We start from the raw sequence: 26,546 nt of genomic DNA on the forward strand, positions 1-26,546 counted from the left end.
CGTTAAACTTTTTTTTTCGTCCTGCATGGATTAAAGGAAGTATGTCCCTCAACTTGGGAGCGTTAGGAATAAATAATTCATTGCACCACTCACCCAACTTCTTCTTACCATCCTTGCTTAGTTGGCGACTGCACTTAAAATTGTTAGTCTCACCATTGATTTTCATAGTTAATTGATTTTTTTTCTAAATCAGTAATGGACTTTGAAGTGGCTAAAAAAGGTCTTCCTAACAAGATCGATATGTCTCGATATTCTTGAAAATCTAGAACGTCAAAGTCTACTGGGATGATAAAGCTGCGCGCCTTGACTAACACATCTTCCAATACTCCTTTCAGATGCACTAAGGATTTTTCGGCCAACTATAGTGTTATCTGAGTATTTTTTAGGTCCCCTAAACGGAGTTATTCAAAGATGGATAGAGGCATTAAATTAATACTAGCTCCTAGGTCATATAGATCTATTAAAGTGAATTATCTCTATCTCTATGGGAATAGCAAAACTTCCCGGGTCTTTCAATTTTTGGGGAACCTATCTTGAGATAATAGCCATATAAGATGCGCTCATAGTAACTTATTCACCTACCTTAATCTTCGTACGCCTGGACATAATTTCCTTTAAAAACTTAGCATACTTAGGAACTTTTTCAATTAATTCGATTAGGCCAGGTTAACATTTAAAGTTTTGAACAAGTTTAGAACATCTTCATCCCGCTTTTGCTTCTCTTCTAGTCTTGAAGGGAATGGTATTTTCATAATGACAGAATCTTTAGTTGTCTCTATCTCTAGCTCAACTGCTACTACAACCTCTTCCTCTAATCAAGTTCAATGTTAGCTTCTAGGGGTTTTCTTGAAAATCATCAATATTCTTCATATTTACCTCTTGAGTTGGGTTTTTTGGGCTACTCAATACTTTACCTGATCGAAGTGCTATTGCTTCACGTGCTATTTCCCTTCTTTACGAGGATTATTAACAGTATTACTAAGAATACGTATGCCAATTTGCCTTTTTATATCCTTCATCATGCTCATCAATTAGCTCATCTGATCTTCCAATTTAGGCAATGTTCTCATTGAGTTGGCACATTCAGACTGCACTTGTTTCACATCCGTTCTCATTGACTGCATCTCTCTTTCGATTCTATCTACATGTTGACCACATGCAGTATGGTCATTTGGGTTGGCCCTTTCTTGACGTATCTAAATCAATAATTGTTAGTGTTTCTAACTCGCTTAGAGCTATTACCTCCTCATTGGTTTCCTCCCTATCTCAAGTTCGGGTGATCCTTCCATCTTGGATTGTATGTATTCGAATAGAGATTTTCACCCCTATTTCTAATGTAGCTCACGTCATCAGTAGGATTATTAATATAATTGAAGAGCAGTTTGTCTCCTCCGTAAACAGATGGTGCACTCTTCTCAGCCTCTATTTGATTGATTTTGTCCATCAATTCTTAATATTTGTCATCCTCTTGGACAACTTTCACCGTAGATGATCTTTGGCCATATGTATATCATTCAGTTGGCCACTGGCAAGAATTCATAGCCATACTTTCTTTTAATTCGTACGCATCCTCGTATGTTCTATTTATTAAGGCTTCTCCTGCTGCTTCATCTAATCCTAACCTCAAATGCATATCCAACCCATTGTAGAAAATTTGCAAACATAACCACTTAGGCAATTCATGGTGTGGGCATTTCCTGACCAACATTTTAAAATACTCTCATGCTTCATGAAAGCTTTCCCCTTGTAACTATTTGAACATCGAAATTTTCTTTCTTAGCTTGACCATCTTGCTAATAGGGAATAAATTTTTTAGGAATTTCCCTATGAGTTCATCCCATGTCGTAATTGATCGTCGGGCTTGCAAATTTAGCCAAGAAAAGGTTTTATCGATTAATGAAAAGGGGAACAACTGAAGACGAATAGCGTCATCAGTGACCTCATTCTATTTGAAAGTATCACAAAATTGGAGGAATCATTTTAAATGCTGGCTCAGATCCTCTATCACTATTCCGTAGAACTGTATATTATTTTGGATCATCTGGATCTTAGTGGGCTTTATCTCAAAATTATTGGCGGTGATAGTTGGCCTCGTTATGCTCCCTTGAACCATATCTAGATTTGGTATCGCTTACTCTCTCAAAGTCTTCTTCTTACACACCATATTTATATTTGTGAGTAGTTGAGGTGGTGGTGGATCTTCTAGAATGTTATTGTTAGATTCATCAAGCAGCGAATTTTCACGTGGAACGTTGCCTACAGCAGATGGTGGATCTTGCATCTTTTGTTGCTATTTTTGTTGTTGTCGACGATTTTTCCAGATTATTCTTTCTGGATCTGTGACTGACTCTATTGGTATTCCCCTACTATGAGTCATGCACTAAATCCAAAAAGATAAGATTACTATAAACAAGAAAATTAAATTCGTAATTATAACCTAAAAATTTCCTAATTATTCTATTAATATGTGAAAATTAAAATTAATAAAGTGACGTTGCCTCCCCGAAAGCAATGCCAACAACTTGACCGCCTCCGGACATACCAACGTTTAGAGTAGAAATCCTGCACAAAAGATATGGAAAAATGGTATCTGCAAGTATACAGGTCAGGTTGTAATAAGTTACAACAAAGTAAGTGAGTACTCTAAGGATCTTACCAAAATAAGGCGAGCACTAAATTAGTTCTAACTTAAACATAAATATGTCTAATTACGACTCCAATCAGTTTATAGTATGAAGAATTAAAAGAAGGAATTTTTTGATGAACTATACTAGGAATAAGCAAGAACATAAAAGAAGATTAAATGAATAAATAACAAGAAATCAAATAAGGAAGTATATATCAAATCTGAGCATATGTGATTAGCTTGCTTCGTTAATCTTAATCAACTGTCATCTCGGGTTCTTTTGGTCAACCAACCAGTCAATACCCCAGTAGGATCTTCCGATACATCAACTAAAATACTAAGTGGGCAAGAACTACTTATCTTCCAACCTCACAGTCTAGACCGGTTCAAGGTTAAGGTGTTCACAGATAGGCCATACCAATTTTGGGTTAATTCCCACCTTGATGACTTCCTAGAGTTGTCAGGCTTAGGGTTTAGGTTCTTCATTTCCTAAATAACTGATCTGTTAAGAAATCTTTACAAAATAGTTAATTACTCATACCTCCACTCACTAATCCCCTACAGGAGGATTAATTCCTCATGGATCTAATAAACAATATGAACTTGAATAAAAGAATGAAGATAAAGAATGATTTCAATAATAGAGTTTAAAAGAAGCCTGATTGTAATTAAAGTACAGAACTTGAGAATAGTTTCAGAATCTGATTTCTCCCCGAAAGTAAAAAAAATAAGAATGGAAATAAAGTCTAAACCTAAAAGAAAGGAAAAACTAAAAACTAAAACTAAAGAGAAAATTATACAATAGAAAGAGGTGTCCATAACATGTGTTAGCTAAGCCTATTTATAGACTTAGAATGGTTATCGTCCTTAACTCTAGGTCAACTAACGTTCCCAAGCTTAAAGTTGGATTGTGTGGACCAAAATGCCCTTGGCTTGTATAAATTTCCTATACAAAGAAAATTTCGTGACACATCAAGTCCTGTGTCGCAAAATTGAAGGCAATATGCTCAGCTCTAGAGTATTTTTGTAGGTATGTTGCGACATTGTCAGCATGTGTCGCAACATTGAATGCAGTCTTGGGCTTCTTCAGTTCTGCTCCCTATGAACATCTAATGCTTCGTGTTGTAATGTCGCGACCAGTGTTGAGTTAATACACCTTCTAATGGACTCCTGCACACTTGCATAGTGTATTAGCTCACCCTTAGGCCTCATTTGGCTCCTCAGGTCAATAAAAGACTAAAATAACACATTTTATTACACTTAACTAAACTTGTTGAAATGTAATTAAAACATAACTAAAATACTTACGTTCAAGCTACTAAAGTGTGAAAATTAGTTTAATCTACTACACCAAATTACGACAGATCAACAGCCAATTACCCTGAAATTCTACACTACAATCGTGAGCTTTGATGAGGAGGTGGACACCCGAGCTAGTCTAACGCTCATTCTAGAGAAGCTCGGTAACCTCCTATCTTTTTTTCGGGCACACATTGAGGACAATGTGTAGTATAAGTGTGGAGGATGCACATAGTTTTATGTACTTTGTTTTATCTTGCTTTTTATGTTGTTTTGTGTGTTTATTTCCATTTTAGGCTATTTTCAAAAAAATTCCAAAAAAAAATTTCGATTATTTTCTTTGTTTTCTATGTTTGCATGGTGCTTGGACTATCATTAAGCAATAAGTCATTTGTTGTAACTATCGAATAAATTTTGAATGATACTAGATAACTTGATATTCTGAATTGTAGACTAATTAGTTCAATTAGTTATTTTTTATAATAAAGTAGAGGCAATAACCTTAAAGGAAAATATATAAAGCGTATCATAGGATTAATGAAGTGTGTGGATCATTGTAGATAAATAATTTGATTTCTTAATTGTTCATTTGAAAAGTTTAGCTAAAAATTTTTGTGAATTTATTTCAAAGATGAGTAAATAGACCAGTGGTTAAAAGGAAATAATGAAGCAAGGTGATTAAATCAAGGTTCTAAGTTTGAATCCCTTCCCTTACAAAATGGTTGCAATTTTTCCTTCTCCCTATTCTTGTGCCACCCCTACCTAGTAAACCTAGGTATAAAATCAATTTTCATTTTTATTCACCATTTAATCATTATTTTTTTCACCTTAGCCACCTCTCCCTCTCTCTCACCTCTTTTCCCTTTAATTTTTCTCTTCATTTCCCTTTTTCTTTCTTTTGCAATAGGTTCTTGCACCATTTCCTTCTTCTTTCTTCCATTTTTCAATACTTTTCCAGCCTTCAACTTGCAATCTTAAACACCCAAAAACAATCTCCACCGCTGCCCAAAGAACTCCATTGTCATCCCTACCTTCTAACAAATTTTATTATATTTTTCCAAAAAATTTTTGTAATCAGCCTTTAATCATATATTGTTTTTGCAAATTTTATTATATTTTTCCAGAAATTTTTTGGTCCCGTAAACCCCTTTCTAATCAGCCTTTAATCATATATGAATTATGGAATTCGATCTTGATCGTTCGATATCTCGGATCTTACAATTCGGGAAGCATAAATGCAATTGGTTGTGGGTTAAAGAGTAGTTTCTCCTTAATTGAGGTGAAATTTTTAATTGATTGGATTAAGATTTTTATGATTTAATAGCTAGTGATTTTTCATTATTTTATCATGTTAGGTGCCGACTTAAATGCCCTGAACCAATAGTGAAGCCTTTAGACACTCGTAGTACATTTCGCATCAAACCAGTGTAAGTAACTTAGTCGCTTTGGATCTAGAATTTTTATGGAAATGTCAATTCAATTAAATTCTTATGGGTATGTTCTAAGGTTGGTTTTGACGGTGTCCTAACACAATGAATTCCTATTTATTTTAATTTAGGTCTGATTTAAGGTTTTAAGGAGAAATTGTGTGCTTCGTAAGTAGTGCCGTAGTAGTACGAAAATAAGGTGTGGGTCCTAACTTCTTAACTTGAATGTTTCAATAATATTTTGAGTGTTATAAATGTTGATTAATCTTGTTATTCAGGCTTAGTTAAATGGCTAAATAGATTATTTTAAAGTGGCCAAATCAAGTATGTTACAAGCTCTAACTAAATGGCATGTTTGCAAAGTTGCATGATTGATTGAATGGTTGATTGATTGGGACTGGTATTAATGGTTTGTTAATGTAATGTACGATTGGTTGTATGTATAGCATGTATTCATTTAGAAATAAATATTGAATGCATGGAATCTTTGTTGGGTGAAATGTCTTGAAAAGTACTTAGTGAAAATTTGTTATACATGCATTGAAAAATTTCCTAAAGTGATAATGAATGATGGTCTGATAGAATTTCACTATTTTGATGGTGAAATTGAACGCTTGATAAGTGAACATTATAATGAGGGCATGTAAATTATGCTACTAAATGAAATCATATGAAACATGCATTTGATTGAAATTTGTATGAAATATGACATGTGTATGGGGTGGGATATTCTAGTTGACGGAGGAGTTTCATGGCGTAATGGTGGCATATTAAGTCCGCATATATCTTGTTAGTGTACTGCACCAACAATAATGAGGAGAACAAAAATTATATTGCATTTTATGTTAAATGGCAGTATATCTGCATTACATTATATGGTGGTTTAACTATATCAAACTTTGCTCGCAATGTTTGGATTTTAGTAGACTAGATCTAAGGAACTCGCGGTCTGTAGCAGATGGTTGAGGTAGGAATTCATTTTCCATTATGATATGTCCATGACATTTTTGAATGATTTTACTTATGATATGTATGTGTTGCAAATATAATAGTAGTGAATGATATTAGCATGTATGATTAAATGTTCTCATTGATTTGACTCACACTGAGCTAGTTAGGTCACCCCATAGTTTCAACCATCTCAAGTATTGCTCGACACTAGTACTGGACATGGCATGCAGACATACAACAGACTTCGGCCATTCTTATTATTTTGTTTGGGTTTCAATTAAATTTGTTTGATTTTTGGACTGTAAAGCTATTTGAACTATGGTTCGGTATTTCTTAATACATTAGGATTTTCATTCATGCATACTTAACATATAGGTTTGGTTGTTATAGAATTATTTGAAATTCAAAAAAGCATGATATCGAGCTTAAACAATTGATTTCTTAATATCGAATTTTTCGCGAGGATAAAAGATAACAAAATTCTTGATAAGGAACGTTGAGTTAATTGTTTTCCTATAACACATTTCTCTGTAGTGTCGGAATAGTAGTTTCGAGGCCACAAATCTGATGTGTGAGTCCGTAAGTATTTACTATTTAATATATGCGAGTCATATATAGTGTAATAATAAAATTTGATTTAATGATTTATGTTAAATTAAAGAATAATTAGGTACAAGTGGTATGACCCTAAAGTTAAGTTGTTTTAGAAATTAAGTTATCAGGATCTCATTTTTATAAATCGAGCCATAAATATTTTATTAAATATTTACAAAGTGTTACTATGTTCGTATTACAATTTAGTTAAGAAATTTTAGTGTTTAGATAGTTAATTAAGCGAAAAGAACTAAATCGTAATAGTTGAAAAAGTCAATCGCTATTTGCTTAAAGGTGTTAATTTATTAAAGAAACATGATTGGATGGGCTTAACGGGTAAATTACCCATTTTGAAGACAGTGGGGCAGTTTGAGCTTAAATTACTTTTATTTTTATATGTTATTTTTATTATTAAAATAAAATAATAAGGTTAAAATATGAAACATGAAACCCATCTTCTTAATTTTCTTCCATTCCTCGACTGAAATGCCATTGTTAAAGAGCTTGGAGCTTCGGCCTTTTGCTTCCCTTGCATCTGTACGCTCTCAAGGTTCGTTTTTAGTAATTTTTACGTTTTTGAACTCGTTGTAGCTTAATCTAACTAACCTGGGGGTCAATTTGTTAAATTGTTAAATGTTTAGAATTTTACCATGGATAAATTTGTGATGTTTTTTTTACATTTTTGATAGATTATTAAGCTTGGTTGTTAAATATAAGTATTTTGTTTAAGTAATTTTTGATGATTTTCAAGTTTAGGGACTTATTTATGAGAATGATAAAATTCAAGGAAAATAATGTAAATTGTGGATAAATATGGGCTGTTATAAGATTGGGTAAAAATCGGCTAGCATGATTTATGGTTAAAAATGGTGAAATTACAGGTTTCAAGGTTAGGGATTAAATTGCATAAATGTTAAAGTATTAAGGGTAATTTTGTAAACTCACCATAAAATGGATTATAGGCTTGAATTAATTATGTTAAGTTATTTGAATGATTCCATTGAATAAAAATTATTATTTAGATTAAGAAACGAGCCTAACAGATCAAAATCGAGGAAAAGCTAAGTGTTGGATTAGTCGTTGGCTTCATTTTACAACTATATTTACTGAGGTAAGTTCGTATGAACTGTAATCATTTTAATGTTGTTTAAATTGAATGTTTACTATCTTTTTTTAATGTGTATGAATCAATATAAAAATGTATCAATGCTATGATGAATTAACAGATAACAAGTCCCGGTTGAACCTTAAGAATTCTTAAGATACAAATGACATGTCATTAGGGATTCCACGTTTCGGGTGTTGGTCTTAAATGTCCTACCGATTACTGAGGTCCTGCACTTGTTGTCCACAGATCATGTAAGCAGCATCGTGTAGCTTACATTCTAACCCATAGCTGGTGTGAACAGACCCATTTCACAACTTGTGTGAGCATTGATATAAAGGAAAGGTTACAGTTATATGTAAAGGCACACTATGTGTGACCTTTCCTGAGTATCCGATGTAATTCTAGATGGTTCAACGGGTAAGAAAAGGAAATGAAATGGGGTGAAGACATAGGGTGGGACACGGTCGTGTGTCCTTTGTTCGATAGTTACACGACCCTATGACCCCTGTTTTCCAATTTTTTCAACTTTTCCTTAAAACTTCTGTTTTGTTTCAAATTAGTCTCGAATTGCCTCAAAACTATTTTTAGGGCCTCGTAGGCTCGATTTAGGGATGAAATGCTTATGTTTGATAAATGCTTATGTCATTTACTTATTTAATGTTATTTTGATAAATGTTTCCCGATTGTACGGTAATGTTCTGTAACCCTATTCTGGGGACAAAGACAAGTTAAGGGTGTTACATTTAGTGGTATCAGAATTACAGTTTAGTCGGTTCTCGGACTGAACGTAGCATGTGTGTTGTCTAGAAATACATGTCATTTTAGAACCTGTGATAGTGTGATGTCTCCTGACTTTGATGGGATTTGTTTTACATATAGATAAAAGATGTTTTCCAACCAAGCTAATTCAAATGATGCTGAAAGTGATACTCGAGTCTTTGATTAAAATTTTTCTAATGATGAGAAAAAAATTATAAAGCTTAAAGTAGAGGCTCAGAATTTTTATATTAATAATGGATGTTGTGTTTGATGTATATACATGAGAATTAAATTTTGTGGTATTACGACCTCCACCCTCCTCATTCTCAAAGTTCTATATCACAGAATGTTTATAGTGTTTCTGTTGTGAAAGCCCATAATTGTGGAGCAGAAGAGTTTAGTGGTGGAATCAGTAATAATGTGGTCAAATATGAGAGTTAGCTAGCAAATACAGAGAGTTTTAGATAAGATATTAGATCTTTCTGAAGACTATTTAGGATGTGCAACGTCACTGTTAAAAAAAGAAGTTATTCACAAGTAATGGACTTTATCTAGTATGGTCTCTCAATAACGAGTTTACAGGCATTTCTTTTGAATTGATTACTTTAGTAAAACAGAATGATGTGAGATCACCAATGGCTTTAATACCAAGTGTGCTAGTGTTCGAAATGTAAATAGATCTAAATGCATCCATTGTAGCCGAGTATCTATAAAAAGTATACCTACTCGATTATAGTGCATGTCCCCTAAATAAGGGCACACGCTACACTCGACTGACGCTGGCTCCATACTGCAAAACATATGGTTTGGGAATAACCTCCTCAAGGTGTATTATGTGCTCTTTTATCTTTAGTGGCATATATGGTTGTTTTATCTCCAAATGTGGTTCTTATTGTGTGGGGATAATGGCTAATCGTAATGATAGGCAGAGGTATTATTAGTCTAGCTGAAAAATGATCGACATTGCTCTATTTTGGCATTCTATTCAATTATGTTTTGGTGGAGGACTCGATGGAAAAACTCATGTGTTGTTATTTTTTTTATTCTACTGGTTGTTACTCTGTTATATGCATATGAAATTTATGTTATTTATGTCACAACTAGTTCCAGTATGCCTAAGCGATATTCTCTTTTTGGATTTTTCTTTGGGGTATCATCAATTTCTTTAGCAATTAATATATTCTTATTATACCCCATAGTCTTCAACAGAAATATCTTGGATGTGGACAAGTGTGTCCGGAAGGCTCATAAATTTGCATATTTTGACAAAATTGAAAAGGTTATATTCTCGGGAGTTTAGTAGGGCTTTACATCTTAGACTTCTTTATCTTGGCTTTCTTATCGTTCAGATTGTCTACTCTATCATATATGGTCCATCTACAAAGGATATACATTGGCTTGGGGCTATTACAATTGCTATGGTTATAATTCTTGTTTGGAACATGCAAGCATGTTGGTGCAGGTCTCAGCTTTTTAGAGATTCTGTTGCTGCACTTATTGTTGCTGGAAATATATTGGGTTTTCCTCTTTCGATTTAGAGTGCATTATTGGTATTTAAGGCATTGTTTTAGTTATATGGTTGTAGCGTCTGTCTTATTACAGCACTATGGTCCATCTGAACGGAGGTTTTCATAGGAACGAGCAAAATAATACTTCTAGTTCATTTGATGGTTTTGGCTTTGGTATGGTTCAATGCTTTGATGTTAATGATTGGACTAGTTTCATTGTGTATCCAACCTTTAGCTTTCAAGAAAGGATAAATGGTGGTAAAAGTGTAGACGGTGGAAGATCAAGTTTAGCATCGCACATTAGTTCTCATTACTCAAATAATCTCGAATTATGTTAACAAGTTGAAAATGGATGTCATTTTTTTATGAACTAATACAATTGGTTATGAATTTTGATTGGTATTATGATGGAATTATGATAGATTTTATGTCTAGATTATCTTGACGACAAGAATAAAGAATTTATTTGAATTGTTACTATCGGGTTGATAAAATTGACTCATTTTTTTTATTCAGAACGGTTATTCACTTGAAGAGCTAGTTGAGTTGTATGTATTTGAGTTATCTCTATATTCGGGAATAAATTTTACGAAGTCATGGGCAAGTAGAAGGACAGTCAGAATGAGAAATTCAGATTCTAGAAGACATGATACAGGGATACATCAGTCAGATCAGTGATAGTAAGGAAACTGTTATTATGGGTTAAATAAGTTTTGATATTAGCACCTATCATACTTGTACTTAAAATGATATGGTTTGAAGCTTTTCATGAATGGAATGTAAAATCTTGGTATGCTAGTCAAATGGAGCAACAACAAGTTAGTTGGGTTAGAGTAATTGGAATTATTATCAGTTGAGAGCTATAGATGTAGATGTGTCTGAAACATCATTTAGAATCTGTTATGAAATTTGTGAATTTTCGCTGAACTCTATGAATTAAATAATATATCTGGAATCTGATGATCTTGGTTTTTGTTTTCGTTTAAAAAAATTATTATTTAAGAATTTCTCAGTAGTTGTACTAATAATGGTGAAGCTATTACAAGAAAGCATCAAATTTCTTCAGTCAAGTCAGGTATCTACTTCAACCTCAGCTAGAGAAGAATTTATTTTTTATAAAAACGTTTCATTCAGGCGGTCTTGAATTATGATGGTTTGAGTATTAAGAAGTCGAGGGTTAAACTGTTAATTCTTTACAGAATTTATGAAAAGCAGAGAGGAATATTCGAATTGGTGCACTGAATAATTCTGAGATTTCATAAGACATCTTATACGAGGTTCATGGAATTGTCTATTTGATTTACATTAGACAGCGACGGAAATGTATAATGACTTGAGACAAAGTTACTGGTACTTAGGATTAGAACTCGAAATTTTAAAGTTAATTTTGATATATCTGTCATGACTATAAGTCAAGACAGAGTATCAAGTACTGTTTGTAATATTACATTTTGATATGTGTTGTGATTGGGAAATTGTGGAAGAAAAACTTGGTTTGAATAGTTGTTATCTGGTGAGAAATTTTGAGAACGAAATTTTCGTAAGGGGGGAGAGTTGTAACAACCTATTTCTCTATTGTGTCAGAACAGTAGTTTTGGGGCACAAATCTGACGTGTAAGTCCAAAAATATTTACTATTTAATATTTACGAGTCAAATATAGTGTAATAATAAAATTTTATTTAATGATTTAGGTTAAATGAAAGAATAATTAGGTTCAAGTGGTATGACCCTAAAGTCAAGTGGTTTTAGAAAATGAGGTATTGGGACCTCGTTTATATAATCTGAGCTGTAAATATTTTATTAAATATTTATGGAGTGTTATTAAGGCCGTATAAAAATTTGGTTAAGAAATTTTAGTGTTTAGATAGTTAACTAAGCGAAAAGGACTAAATCATAATAGTTGAAAAAGTCAATCGCTATTAGTTTAAAGGTGTTCATTTATTCAAGAAAAATGATTGGATGGCCTTAATGGGTAAATTACCCATTCTTAAGATAGTGGGGCGTTTTGAGCTTAAATTACTTTTATTTTTATATGTTATTTTTATTATTAAAATAAAATAATAATGTTAAAATATGAAACATGAAACCCATTTTCTTAATTCTTTTCCTTTCTTCAACCGAAACGCCATTGTTAAAGGGCTTGCAGCTTCGGTCTTTTGCTTCCCTTACATGTGTACGCTCTCAAGGTCTGGTTTTAGTAATTTTTACGTTTCTGAAATCGTTGTAGCTTAATCTAGCTAACCAGGGGTCAATTTGTTAAATTTTTAAATGTTTAGAATTTTACCATGGATGAATTTGTGATGTTTTTGAAATTTTTTGATAGATTATTAAGCTTGGTTATTAAATATAAGTATTTTGTTTAGTATTTTTGATGATTTTCAAGTTTAGGGACTTATTTATGAAAATGGTAAAATTTAAGGAAAATAATGTAAATTGTGGATAAATATGGGTTGTTATAAGATTGGGTAAAAATTGGCTAGCATGATTTGTGGTTAAAAATGGTGAAATTACAAGTTTCGATTTTAGGGACTAAATTGCATAAATGTTAAAGTATTAGGGGTAGTTTTATAAACTCACCTTAAAATGGATTATAGGCTTGAATTAATTATGTTAAGTTATTTTAATGGTTTAATTGAATAAAAATTATTATTTAGATTAAGAAACAAACCAAACGGATCAAAATCAAGGAAAAGCTAAGTGTTGGATTAGTCGTCAGCTTCATTTTACAACTGTATTTATCAAGGTATGTTCGTATGAACTGTAATCATTTTAATGTTTTTTAAATTGAATGTTTACTATGTTGTTTTAATGTAAATGAATCAATATACAAATGTATCAATACTATGATGAATTGACGGATAACAAGTCCTAGTTGAACCATAAGAATTCTTAGGATACAAATGACATGCCATTCCGGGTTTCACGTTTCGGGTTCTGGTCTTGAATGTCTTACCGATGGCTGAGGTCATGCATTTATTGCAGGTTCTCTACAGCTCTTGTAAGCAGCATCGTATAGCTTACATTTCGACCCATAACTCATGTGAACAGGCCCATTTCACAACTCGTGTGAGCATTGATCTAAAGGAAAGGTTATGATTATATGTAAAGGCATACTATGTGTAAGCTTTCCCGAGTATTCGATGTAATTCTAGATGGTTCAACGGGTAAGAAAAGGAAATGAAATGGTAAGTATTCAAATGGACTGAATCATGACCTTATGAAAGGGTTATGAACTAAATGATGTTATTACCTATGGAAATTTACATGTCTTTTGGTTGATTTCATTTCTTTCATGGACAAGTATACTAACTTGTGAGTTTGATGATGTTGTATAGCCTTTTACTAAGCTTATGGAATTGGTGATGATTTATGTTTAATCTTTGAATTGTATAAATGACATGGTAAGTTATCTTTTAGTTAATACGAGCTTACTAAGCACTTGTCACTTACGTATTTTCTTTCCTTTGTTTTATAGATTATTAGAAGCTCGATAGGTTGGAAGCTTGTCAGAGACCTACCACACTATCCAGCAAGAATTTTAGTAGTTGTTGAGTATTTTGGCCAAGGTTAATAATGGCATGTATAAGTCATTTTGAATGGTATTTAGTGAATGTGTAAATGGTAATTTGGTTTGTTTGTGCTTTGAAGTTTATGTATGGTTGATGGACTCGCAATGCTTGTTAAGTTAGGTCCTCTTGATAACCTTTAGGTAATTAAAATGCATGGTCTTTTGGTATGTTTGTGATGGCTTGATTTGACATTCTTTGGTAGATACTTGAACTAGGTTTTATGCTTGGAATGTGGCAAAGTTAACATGATTTGGTAAATTATGTTTTACGACAATTGTGGTGCCTTTGAATGGCATATTGGTTACATGGATTAGGGTGTTTAAAATGGCATGTTTATGTGTGTGTGTGTGTGTGTGTGTGTGAATTTTTTTAAGTCCCTTGGATGTATGTCCAAAGGATATGAATTGTTCAGTATTTTTGTAAAGGCTTGCTTTTAGGTAAATTTTGGGTTCACACCGGCTATCACACGGCCGTGTGACATACATAGCCTAGCTAGATGGTCGTGTGTCATTTGGAGTTTCTTAGTGTTTTAAGTCAATGAATTATAGGGCCTAGCACACGGCCTGGCACACGGGCGTGTGGGACAACTCAGTGAGTTACACGGGTGCAGACACAAGCTGGGACACTGTCATATGTCCTTTGTTCAAAAATTACACGGCCTGGCCAAACAGCCATGTGACCCCTGTTTTCAAATTTTTACAACTTTTCCTTAAAACTTCTGTTTTGTTTCAAATTAGTCCCGAATTGCCTCAAAGCTATTTTTAGGGCCTCGTAGGCTCGATTTAGGGACAAAATGCTTATGTGTGCTATGTTTTGAATGTCATTTATTTATTTAATGTTATTTTGATAAATGTTTCCTAATTGTACGGTAATGCTTTGTAACCCTATTCCGGCGCCAGATACGAGTTAAGGTTGTTACATTTCTAATAAAAAAAAGTGCTAATGACATGACTTAAGAATGGTAGATTGAATTAATGAATGTTTTCCAAAAATAACAAGGATAAATCACGGTTTTCCCTAAAAGAGAGGGTACTTAAGGTTTTCAACAAATGATAAGGTAGCCGTGTCGCATATGTGACCAATGTGATCTCCACGATTCGTTCCTGACCACCACTTTAGAACTAAACTAGCATAGTAACTAAAAAAACTTGGCATACTATACCTTTGGCGATACCCATATTACCACAAAAACCCTTAATACTCGTACCAATCTTTTCTTCTTTACATCTCCACACATTCAGAGAACAATCCTTACCTGATACTCTAACGTCAACTATACTCCAATGAATATGTCGAAAGCATCAGTTGGGCGAATAGGACTGCGCTACTCAAACTACTTTCGAGTTACGCGCCAAACTCACAACCCGCCAACACTAGTTGTTACAAGTAGTATAAAACCTTAGAACATAAGTGTTTGGTTTAACAGACATATTTTTTGCGTATATTGCTATTTTTTCATTTGAAAAACATATTGCTAAGAATCTCCCTCTATATGCATAATATTGCCCTCGGTCTACCACCATGGCATATCCCTATCTTGGTCCATCCGGCACACTGGTTTGGTTCTTAGACTTACATACCAAAAGACGTATATAAGTTCATGGGAACTTAAAGGGCCTCATTCATTATTACATTTAAAGGTGTTGTAGAATTCTTCGAATCAAGGGTTTGGATTCCTTCTTAGACCTTGGCGGATACTTCTCTAATTCTTGTTTGGCAGATAACCATACGTTAATCTCTACACTTAACCATCTTATACTCATTTCACCCAACTGGCGGATCACAGACCTCACAGCATATCTTTAACCCCATTACACAATTTTTTTACAAATGTTAGTTGGTTACACTTTCTAGAATGATACTTAGTGGATGTTACTCTTAACATATTCCTTCTTCGAATCCGGCAATTATAAGAACACTAGTTACTTCGTATTTTCAAATCAATCCAGACAACCAGACTTACTTTGAAGAATGTAACGTTTAATTCAAGAGATAGAACCCCGTATGACTTCAAACCCGAACCTAAGAATTTCCAAGTTTGGCGGACACTTGCACCACCAATAGTCTAAATACGCCAATTTCCCTGTAATGGTGATCACCGTGAAGGAATCATTGAATAGGTTCACTGCTAAGAACTCTTTCAGATAATGCCTCATAGGCATGCCTAGGTCTTGCCACAAGGATGGAATAACAACTCACCACATGGGTTTCCAGATAATTTGCCACAAAGGCTTTCCAAATGATACACTACAAGTGCTTTCCAAATAATTTGCCACAAAGGCTTTCTAGAGAATTTTCCATAAAGGTTTTCTAGAGAATTCTCGAGTTTACAGTCCTAGCGAACCTTGGGTTTATCGTCTCGACGGACTATACCTTTACCAACCTGGCCTTCGGGTTTACTATCGCGATAGACCAACACATTGAATGCCATGGAGACCCACTCATATGGTCTTACATCGTCTCGCCATCTTGGTGTATTATCAAATGATGCCATGGGGCCTCACCCACATGGTCTTACATTTATCATATTCACCCACAAGATCGGGCTATGATCTGCCAATCCAGTTTGCAATAAAGCTGTCCTACCGGAGGCATCACAAAAAAAGATTCTTTCCACATTTTCCTATGACATAGATTTGTCAGTACTGAGATCATATAACAGGAAGGTATTAGGCAATGATCATACTAGCACCTGAAACATAACTTTTCACACCTACCCAGACTCCATGAGCCAACTCACCATAGTAGAGACTCTTATGTAAATCTCATTCATATTTATAACAGAATCATACTTTCTAACACATAATTCCCCATACAAGTATGTCGCACATTTTCATACCATGTCACACATTGTTCTCTTCATTTACATACTCACAGATACTTCTCAGATTACACACGTACACATTTTTACATCACTTTACAAGAATACATACTCGTTCAGAGGAACATCAACCATAACATAATCTACATAAAATGACATATAGGATTAAAGTTCAAAGGCTCACCAAAAACCTACATTTACTTCAACCTAAGTTTCTGTTTCGATTGTGTTTCTTAATCCAGTAGTAGCAAGTTCTTAAAAGATCATAAGATTTCCATTAAAATCCCTATTATAGACATTTTACTAAAATTTAAACTACATGCGACCCCTCATGCAACTACTTAAAATATCATAACATTTCCATTAGAATCCCCATTACAGACATTTTACTAAAATTTCAACTACATGCGACCCCCATGCAGGGCCTTCCTGTAACATTCTTCCATTCTATAATCGTAAAGTGAAAAGTTGTAAGACTTACCAGAAAGTAGAACCATCTATTCATTAAACGATATCTTAGTCCGATCTTAACGAAGAAGAAGAAGAGAATATTGGGGTTAAAAAATAGAACCTGAACATTAAGCAAATAGAAAAACCATCTAAAATGTCCCCTTCCAATAGATATACTCTCAGTCCCCTGATTTCCTTACCAATTCCAGGGTAGGTAACAGAAAATTCGGTGAATGTTTACCTTACTGTTGACCAATCATGGGGAGGGTAAAATTAATCTAATTGACTCCTGTTGAGAAATTACCATCCATGTTTCATGTGATGATTTGCTAAGTTAACTTGTTTTAGTGTACAAGAAATCTTTCACACATCTCGCTACTCTACTTTTGACTCTTATCTTTGCTTCTGTTGTTGCAAAATTCCAACAACTCCCAACCAAACCTAATACAAAATCCAATTGGCCAATATTCATGCAAACCGGGCGTACCATATCTTGGCGGTGACTTGTGTTCAGTGTAATCTTAAAGACAATTAAGTTTCTTATAGCTTCCTCATACACTTTAAAGGCTCTAGGGCGTACTTCTTCATAGGTGCACACTTTCTTCGGCCTAATATTTCTTCTCTTGCGAACATCCTGCGATCAATTCCTTAGATTCCACCAATGGGAAATGTTTTAAGGCTAGTATGCACTAATACTCTAACTCACCATCAGGCCAATAAAGTGGTAGATTATGCTACCATAATGCCCCCAATAGTCTACATACCTACCTTACTCTTCTTTTCGGATCCATCAATTTTCGAGGTGTGACACCTTGAGGAAAGTTACAAGAATGAATTCAAACCTCAAAGTAAAAAAGCACTTGAGGAAATTTCAGGAAATACACAATGCCCTATAAAAATAGTGCGAGAATCATCTCCTAATAGTAGTCCTGCAAAAAATTGGCAACATAGCGTGCTTCGTCACTGTGGGAGGGTCTGTCACAAGCATGAGTTCTTCCAATCTGACGAAAGTGTTTTAAACACTAAGTGTTCCGAATAGGAAGAGGATCACGCACTCACATATGATGAAGTGAAACAAAGAGTTCACTCCAAGCTCTAGGAAATAGCAATGAAAGTTTAGATGGATTCTCTAATTCCAACTTAGTATGGGAACTTTTAGACTTACCAGAAGGGATGAAATCCATAGGGTGTAAGTGAATCTACAAGAAGAAGAAAAATGCGGATGCAAAAGTTGAAACCTACAAGGCCAGACTTATAGCAAAAGGTTGTATTCAGAAAGAAGGTATCAATTATGAAGAAACCTTATCTCCTATTTCTATGCTCAAGTCAATCCACATATTGTTGTCCATCACGATGGCTCTCAATTACGTGATTTGGCAAATAGATGTCAAGATAGTGTTCTTAAAAAGATATCTTGAAGAGATCATCTATATGTTGGAAAAAATCTAGTTTCAAAATGATTTTCTTGCACAGCGAAAAATTAAAATTTCGAAAACCAACCCGATCTGTGATTTTTATAGCAATAAAACTTAGACCAAAATTGTACCTGTGTTTTCAGATAAGGGGATCCTTAATGTTTTCTATCTTTCAACTAAGCGATCTTTTCTACTATTCTCGTCCCGCGAGTTGCTTCAAGTGTGAGCTCGAACCAATTGAATTGAAATAAAGAACTAGAAAAAATTCTCTCCTTTTAGGGTGAAAACAAAATTCTCTCTTCTTTAATAAGAATCGGTAAAATTATTATTCTAAAAAATATTTTTATAAATTGAGAATAAATTCTCTCTATTTTTCGGCAGAATAACAATCTCTCAAAAGTTGTGTTAATAGCTCTACCGGTGTCATCTATTCATAGGAAAAGAATGTAAAACCCTTATAGAGTTTTAGAGGTTTATTTCAAATAGAAAAACAATATCTTACTTAGAATAGGAGAGGGGTGAATGACTCACCCTTGTATTTCTACTAGGTTTGACGCCCCCTTCATGTTATATGATAGGTTTTGGGCCTTTCTCACAAGTACTTCTTCAGACTTTTTGACCCAGTACTCTATATTATGATCCAACCCGATTCAATTTTTCTATTTCCCAGAATAAAATTTAATATTTACATATTAAATAATTTTCTCATCTCAATTTCACCCCAGTAAAATTTTGACGATTTTACCCCCGATAAAATTTCAAAAAAAATCATTTAATATGTTACAACTCAACCTGTTTACTATGACCGGATGCTTTATTTTCAGTTTTGGGCTACAAAACAATTCAAAAACATAAATTCATTCTTCCATCATTTTTTAAGTTATCCTATATAGGATTGCAACTTTACATTTTCATGTTCATTTCTATTTCCATTTTTGAAATCCTACATTCATTTCCAAATGATTTCATTTCTTCATTTCAGAGAAAACCATAATCATTCCTAAATTTTTCCCATTTCTCTTTTCTATTCATTCCATTCATTTCTATTTAAACACGCAATTCATTTCTGGTTTCAACGAGCTAGCGAAGGGACCGATTGGACATATGTAATTGAGGCTCAAATGATTTATAATTAAGTTCCAACTTTCCCCTATTAATTATAAACTCATTTAGTCAAAATGACATTCTACTGTAGCATTGTGATTGAGCTGTCCTCAACGACATACCATTACGAAAGCAACTACTTAGTGCTCATCCAATGACCTTGTCATAAGTGTGTTACCCCCATAGGATATCCTTGATCGCTTTGGGATAATATTCATTCTCCTAATATGATCCTATTTTATATCATGGTAACCATTACATCTTCCTTCATGAAAATTCAATCACTATCAAATAGTGATCAAGTCATCCATCACAAAAACAAATGACCCGTGGCCATGTTTACTTTTCATCAACCATGTAATCCCAATAAGAGGAAATCATTTATCCATGTTTTGGGCTATGACTTCCACTATTGTGACTGAATTTACATACTAAAGAAGTTGTACACCTAACACACCAACTTTTGGTTCCTTATCTATTTGAACTCAAGCTTTTACTTACATCAAAGTGCACGAGTCATGAATACATAGTCCGCCATCCACCAAAGATTTAGGTATGCTACACTATGAATGACACAAGTGAAAAAATCCACAAACAGATTCAATATCTATTCTGCTTTGGTCCTACTCGATGTACAATCGTCCAATTAGTTACTTCTATGAGTCTATCTTCTGGGAGACATCTGCTCCAATGCCCAAGACAAGGCATCTCCCCAATTGGATTTGATAGACGACATATTAGTATTTCAATCGGTTTGCTCATTTTTTATTAGACTAAGGACATGTTTAGGTTCTTTTAATAATACAAGTTATCTTTCTGTAATACAATTTGACCACGTAATACTGCTTACCATTAGTTAAACATTAGACAATCAATGAGCAACATTTGCTTCCATTTTGCTTCGCGTGTAAAACCATGCGAAGATAATATACAAAGCATTAATGCAATTAATGAATAATTTTATTAACCAAACTACTCAAATTATAAGTATACTTAGAAAAAATACTACACTCAAGGTACCACATCAAACATTATATGATGTAACCCACCAGATATATACCTAAAGGAAATGAGCATAAAGTTCACAAACTGCTTAGATCCATATATATACTTAAGAAAGCATATCGCTCATGGAATCAAAGATTTAATCAAGAGATCAAAACTTTTGGATTTGAGCAAAATGTAGATAAACCTTATGTTTATAAATATATTAGGGATAGAAAAATGGTCTTTCTCGTTCTATACGTCGATGACATTCAACTCATTGGAAATGATGTAGGGACATTGTCATCATTTAAATTGTGGTTAACTCAACAGTTTAGCATGGAGGATTTAGGAAAAGCTAATTTTGTTCTAGGTATTTGAATCCTAAGGGATCGAAAGAACAAAGTGTATCATTCTTACAAGCTTCATACATAAACAAGATATTGGAGCATTATACAATGAACAGTTCTACAAAGGGAACTCAAACTTCTATATCAAGATTTCATCTTTCTATGGAGGAATGGCCTAAGACAGTGGAAGAAATAGAAAACATGAGAAAGGTTCATTATACTTCTACAGTAGGAAGTCTCATGAATACTATGTTGTGCATACGTCCAGATATTTGTTTCACAATGGGGTTGGTTAGTCAACATCAAGCGAATCTAGGTCCAGTACACTGGCAAGCAATTAAGCATATACTCAAGTATTTATGAAGAACGAGGGATTATCTACTTGTTGACCGCCTCTGAACGTACTAACGTCCAAAGTGTGAATACTGCAACAAAAGATATGTATATGAGGCAGTATCCACAAGTATATAGGTCCAATTGTAATATAGTTGCAACGGAGTAGGTGAGTACTCCAAGGATTGTACCCAAGGGAGGCTAGTGCTAGATCAATTTTAACCTAAACACCCAAAGATCTAATTAGTACTCAAAATAAGTTATAGTTCGAAAGTAAAAATAAAAGGAGTTTTTAAGATTTTTATAATAAAAAAATATATAAAATGAAGAAATAAATATTAAGAGATTGAAAAGCAGAATTAATCAAATAGCTCGCTTTGGTAATCTTCATTAACTGTTGCTTCGGGTTCCTCGCCAATCAACTAGTCGTTATCCCAGCAGGATCTTCTGATCTTCCACTAAAATAACGAGTCAGCAAGGACTACTTATCTTCTGAACTCACAGTGTAGACTGGCTAGGGGTGAAGGTGTTCACGAATAGGTCATACCAATTTTGGGTTAATTCCCACCTTGATGACTTCCTAAGGTTTTTAGGCCTGGTGTTTTGGTTCTTCCTCTCCCAAATAGTCGATCCATTGAGTAACCCTATAAAACAGTTAATAGACCATACCTCTACTCCCTAATCCCCCATAGAAGGATTAATTCCTCATGATTTTCATAAACAATATAATATTGATATAAAGAGTAAAAATGCTAAATGAATCGATAGTATAGAGTTTAAGAAAAAAACATAATTTGTATTAAGAATGAACGCTAATCCATAAATTTTGACTGTCTCCACAAACCAGATCTCTCGAGTAAAACAAAGAACAAACTAAAAGTAAATCTAAACCTAAGAAAAGAGAAAAAAAACTAAACTGAATTTAAAAGAAGAATTCTAAACTAAGTAATTGATGTCCATAACATGTGACACGTTAGCCTATTTATATATTTTAGGTGGTCGTCGTCCTTAACCCTAGGGTAGCTGACCTTCCTAAGCTTTAAGTTTGATTGTATAGACCAAAATGCCTTTGGCTTAAATTAATTCTCGTCCAGAACCAATGACGCAACACATCAGGACCTGTGTCCCGACATAGAAGTTAGTATGCTCCTCTTCAGGATATCTTCAGGGGTACGTCGCAGCACCATTAGGCTATGTCATGACTTCGAAGGCAATCTCAGGATTTCTCCATTTTTCTCCCTATGTTGCAACATCAAACCCTCCGTGTTGTGACATAGTGACCAGTATCGATTTAGCATGCCTTCTAATAGTTTCCTACACATTTGCAAATTCCATTAGCTAACCATTGGGCCTTAATTGGCTCCTATTGTCAATAAAAGACACAATTTGCACATTTTATTGTCTTTAAGAAAACTTACAAAAACATAATTAAAACCTAATGAAAATGCTTTCTTTCAAGCTCCTAAAGTGCGAAAATAGTTTAATCGGCTACAGCAAATTACGGAAAATTACTTATGTATTTCAAAGGAGATCTTACTCCTCTTGGATATACTAATTTAGACTTCCAAACGTGTCAAGATTCTATAGGTGGTGAATTTTTAAAGGGGCAAAGGTAAAGGAATAAATTCACGTAGATGAGGTAGAAGTAACAACAATAGTGGACAAGGCAATTGTGGATCTAATTGTTGGATCTGGTGCCCTAAGTGTAGTATTTTTGTCTATGTAAACTTGTAATTTTTTCGAACAGATTGGTTAATAAAATTATTAATTAATTATATTAATATCTATTTTATGTTATCCTCAATGAGTTTTGCATGCAAAGCAAAATGGAAGCAAATATTAGCTCACTAGTTATCTAATGTTTAACTAATACTAAGCAGTATTGTGTAGTTAGATCGTAATGCGGAAAGTCAACTAATAGTAATAGAAAAATCGAAACAAACCCTTAGTCTAATCGAAAATGAGCAAACTGAGTGAAAGAATGATATCCCGTCTATCAAGTCCAATTGAGGAGATGTTTTGTCCTGAGCATCATAGCAGATGACTCCCAGAAGATAGAGACATAGATGTGACTAACAGAATGAACAGTACATCAGATAAGACCCAAGTAGAATAGATCTTAATCTTGAGTGGATGATAGACTATGTATGTGTGACTCGTATACTTTGATGTAAGTAAAAGGCTGAGTTCGAATAGATAAGGAATTGAAAGTTGGTGGATTGGGTATAAGACTTCTACATTATGTAGCATCATTCACAATAGTGGAATTCATAGCCCAAGACATGAGTAAATGATATCCTCCTGATTACATGATAGATGAAAAGTAAATGTGGCCACGTGGCGATTGTCTTTGTGACTAATGACTTAATTACTATATGATAGTAATTGATTCTTCATTAAGGAAGATGTAATGGTTACCATGAGATAGAAAATATCCCAAAGAGATTAAGGATATCCTATAAGGGCAACTCACTTATGACAAGGTCATTGGACGATTACTAATCAAGTAGCTTTTGTAATGGTATGTCATTAAGGATAACTTAGTAACGATACTATAATGGAATGACTTCATGACTAAATGAGTTTATAATTAACAGGTGAAAAGCTATAACTTAATTATAAATCATTTAATCCATAATTACATATGTCCAATTGGTCCATTTGTTAGCTCGTTAAAACCAAAAATGAATTGAATAATGTATTAAATAAACAGAAATGGATAGAAATTATAAAGTTAAAGAAATGAGCTACATTCAAAAATGAATGTGGTTTCTCATTTAATATGGAAATTTAAGTTTTTCAAAATATTATTTAATTAAATAATTGAATTTAAAAATGGAATTAAATTAATAGATCATTATGAAATTCATTGAATGTAGAAATTAAATATATTTCTCATAGATTCTTTTACAGTAAATTTGTATGATTTTAACATGATTAGAAATGAGTTGAGAAAATTATTTAATTGGAAAATTAATTACTTTAAATTAATTTGATAAATAATGTCTATTTTGGAAAATAGTAAAACATGTATTTGGTTGACTTAAATTATAAAGTGTTGGGTTAAAAGTCTAGGAAGCATATATAATTACACCCAATAGAGGAGAGGCTCGAATCTCCATCATAATACATTTGAGGAGAAACACACCCTATTAGCCCATTTCTCTCCTAGTTCAACAGTGGAATTATTTTTCTATTAAATAGGCATTAAATATATTCTACTAATTCAACTAGGGTTTCACTTCCTCTCCTATTAATAACTGACATCGGTAAGGCTAAAGATACAATAAGTTATAAACAACAATGAGATATTGTTATGCCTGAAAATGGTGAGAACTTATTTCTAAGTATAAATTCTCTTTTTTTTAAATAACAATTCTACTGGTTTCTATAAGAGAGAGATATTTACTTTTCTACTAAAAGAAAGAAAATTATATTTGAGGAGCAAAAGAACATGTTTTTTTGGATAGTGGTTGTAGCAACCACACATAACAAGATATAAAAATGCTTTTCTTGACATAGAATCCACATTTTGCTCAAAGGTGAAATTGGGTAATGGTGAATATGTTGAAGTTTAAGGTAAAGATAATATTGGAGTCAAAACAAAGCAAGGAAACAAGGTCATCCACGATACTCTTTATATGCCAACAATAGTTGAAAATTTGTTTAGCATTAGACATTTTTTGAAGCTTGATTATTCTCTAACCTTTGAGAATAGAGAGTGAAAAATTCTTGTTTCAAAAGAGAAAAAAAATTTTACAGTCAACATGACCAAAAATAAAAGCTTTCCACCACCTTTTCAGTACCAGAAAAGTTTTATCTTAATGGCTACAAAAGAAAATGACTCTTGCCTGTAGCACAAGAGACATGGGTACTTGAACTAAAATGGTCTCAAGCTACCTACTTAAAATAATATGGCTTATGGGTTACCAAAAATACAAGAAAAATCTAATGCTTGTAAAGGTAGTAAGCTTGGCAAACATCATCGTCAACCATTTCCAAAGGAAGGAGCACGGAGGGCCAGAGAAATACTAGAGTTAGTTCACATCGATCTATGTAGTCCAATGAAAACTTTGTATTATGCTCAAAACATTTATTTTATTCATTGATGATTTAACCTATAGAACATGGGTGTATTTCATGAGAAAAAAAACCTAAAGTAATTTCAATATTTAAAAATTTTTAAGTACTTATGGCGAAACAATTTGACAAGTTTCTAAAAGTTTTTAGAAGTGATAAGGGAAAGAAGTACATCTATAATGAATTCTATAAGTTTTGTGAAGATGAACGCATGGAACGAAAGTTGACTGTTGAGTATTCACTACAAAAAAAAGTATTTGGAAGGAAGAATCAAACAATGATAGAGTTGGTTAAATCCATGTAGTTCGAGAAAGGGATGCTTAAAGAAGTTTGGCATGAGGCTGTTAATACAGTTATGTATTTGCTTAACTAATTTCCAACTAGAGCCGTAAAGAATATGATTCCATTTGAAGTATGCAGTGGAAGAAAGTCAGATATAAACCATCATAAAATTTTTTAGTGTGATTGTTATGCTCAAGTTCCAAAATAAAAGAGGAAAAAGCACACAAAAACAAGAAGTGTGTTTTAATTAGCTATAGTTCTATGTCCAAGGGCTATAGAATTCACAACTTGAAGATTAAGAAAGTGATCATTGGCTGAGACATGGTATTTGATGAAAAGGCTACTTGGAATTCAAAAGAAGAAAAGGTTGATAAGAAAACCATTCTTGCTACAATAATGCAATTAATAAATGATGAAAAGCAACTAGACTATTCTGCACCAAAATTCTTCATCCTTAACAAGCTTTGTGACTTCACCAAGTTTTAACTTTTCATCACCTAGCACCACTCCTAGAAAAATGAAGATTTTAAGTTATGTTTATGCTCGATGCAATTATTGTGTAATAAAACTAGAAAGCTTCAAATAAGTAATCAAAGAGGATGCTTGGAAGAAAGGTATACAAGGAGAAATTGATACAATTGAAAACAACAAAACATAGGTGTTGGTTGAAAACTCAAATGACAAAGAAGTTATTAGCATGAAATGGATCCATAAGGTGAAGCAAAATTGATGTGTCATAGTTCGTTGTAGTAGATTAAACTATTTTTTGTACTTAAGGAGCTCTTATAAAAGCAATCTAGCTATGTTTTTACTTAGTTTTCATTTTTAGTCATAGATAATAAAAAGTGTAACTTGAACCATTTTTAGTCAGGCTTTTACTCACAT

The 26,546-nt window shown here is 33.4% G+C and overlaps 1 non-coding gene across 1 annotated transcript; it reads left to right on the forward strand.

The window, feature by feature from the left end:
* Positions 1-1,676: 1,676 nt before the first annotated feature.
* Positions 1,677-1,783, forward strand: LOC121218786 (small nucleolar RNA R71). The gene has a single exon (XR_005915263.1). It is a non-coding gene; the product is annotated as a small nucleolar RNA R71 (small nucleolar RNA).
* Positions 1,784-26,546: the final 24,763 nt, after the last annotated feature.

The sequence above is a fragment of the Gossypium hirsutum genome, chromosome D06 (genome assembly GCF_007990345.1).
Source record: "Gossypium hirsutum isolate 1008001.06 chromosome D06, Gossypium_hirsutum_v2.1, whole genome shotgun sequence".
NCBI lineage: Eukaryota > Viridiplantae > Streptophyta > Magnoliopsida > Malvales > Malvaceae > Gossypium > Gossypium hirsutum.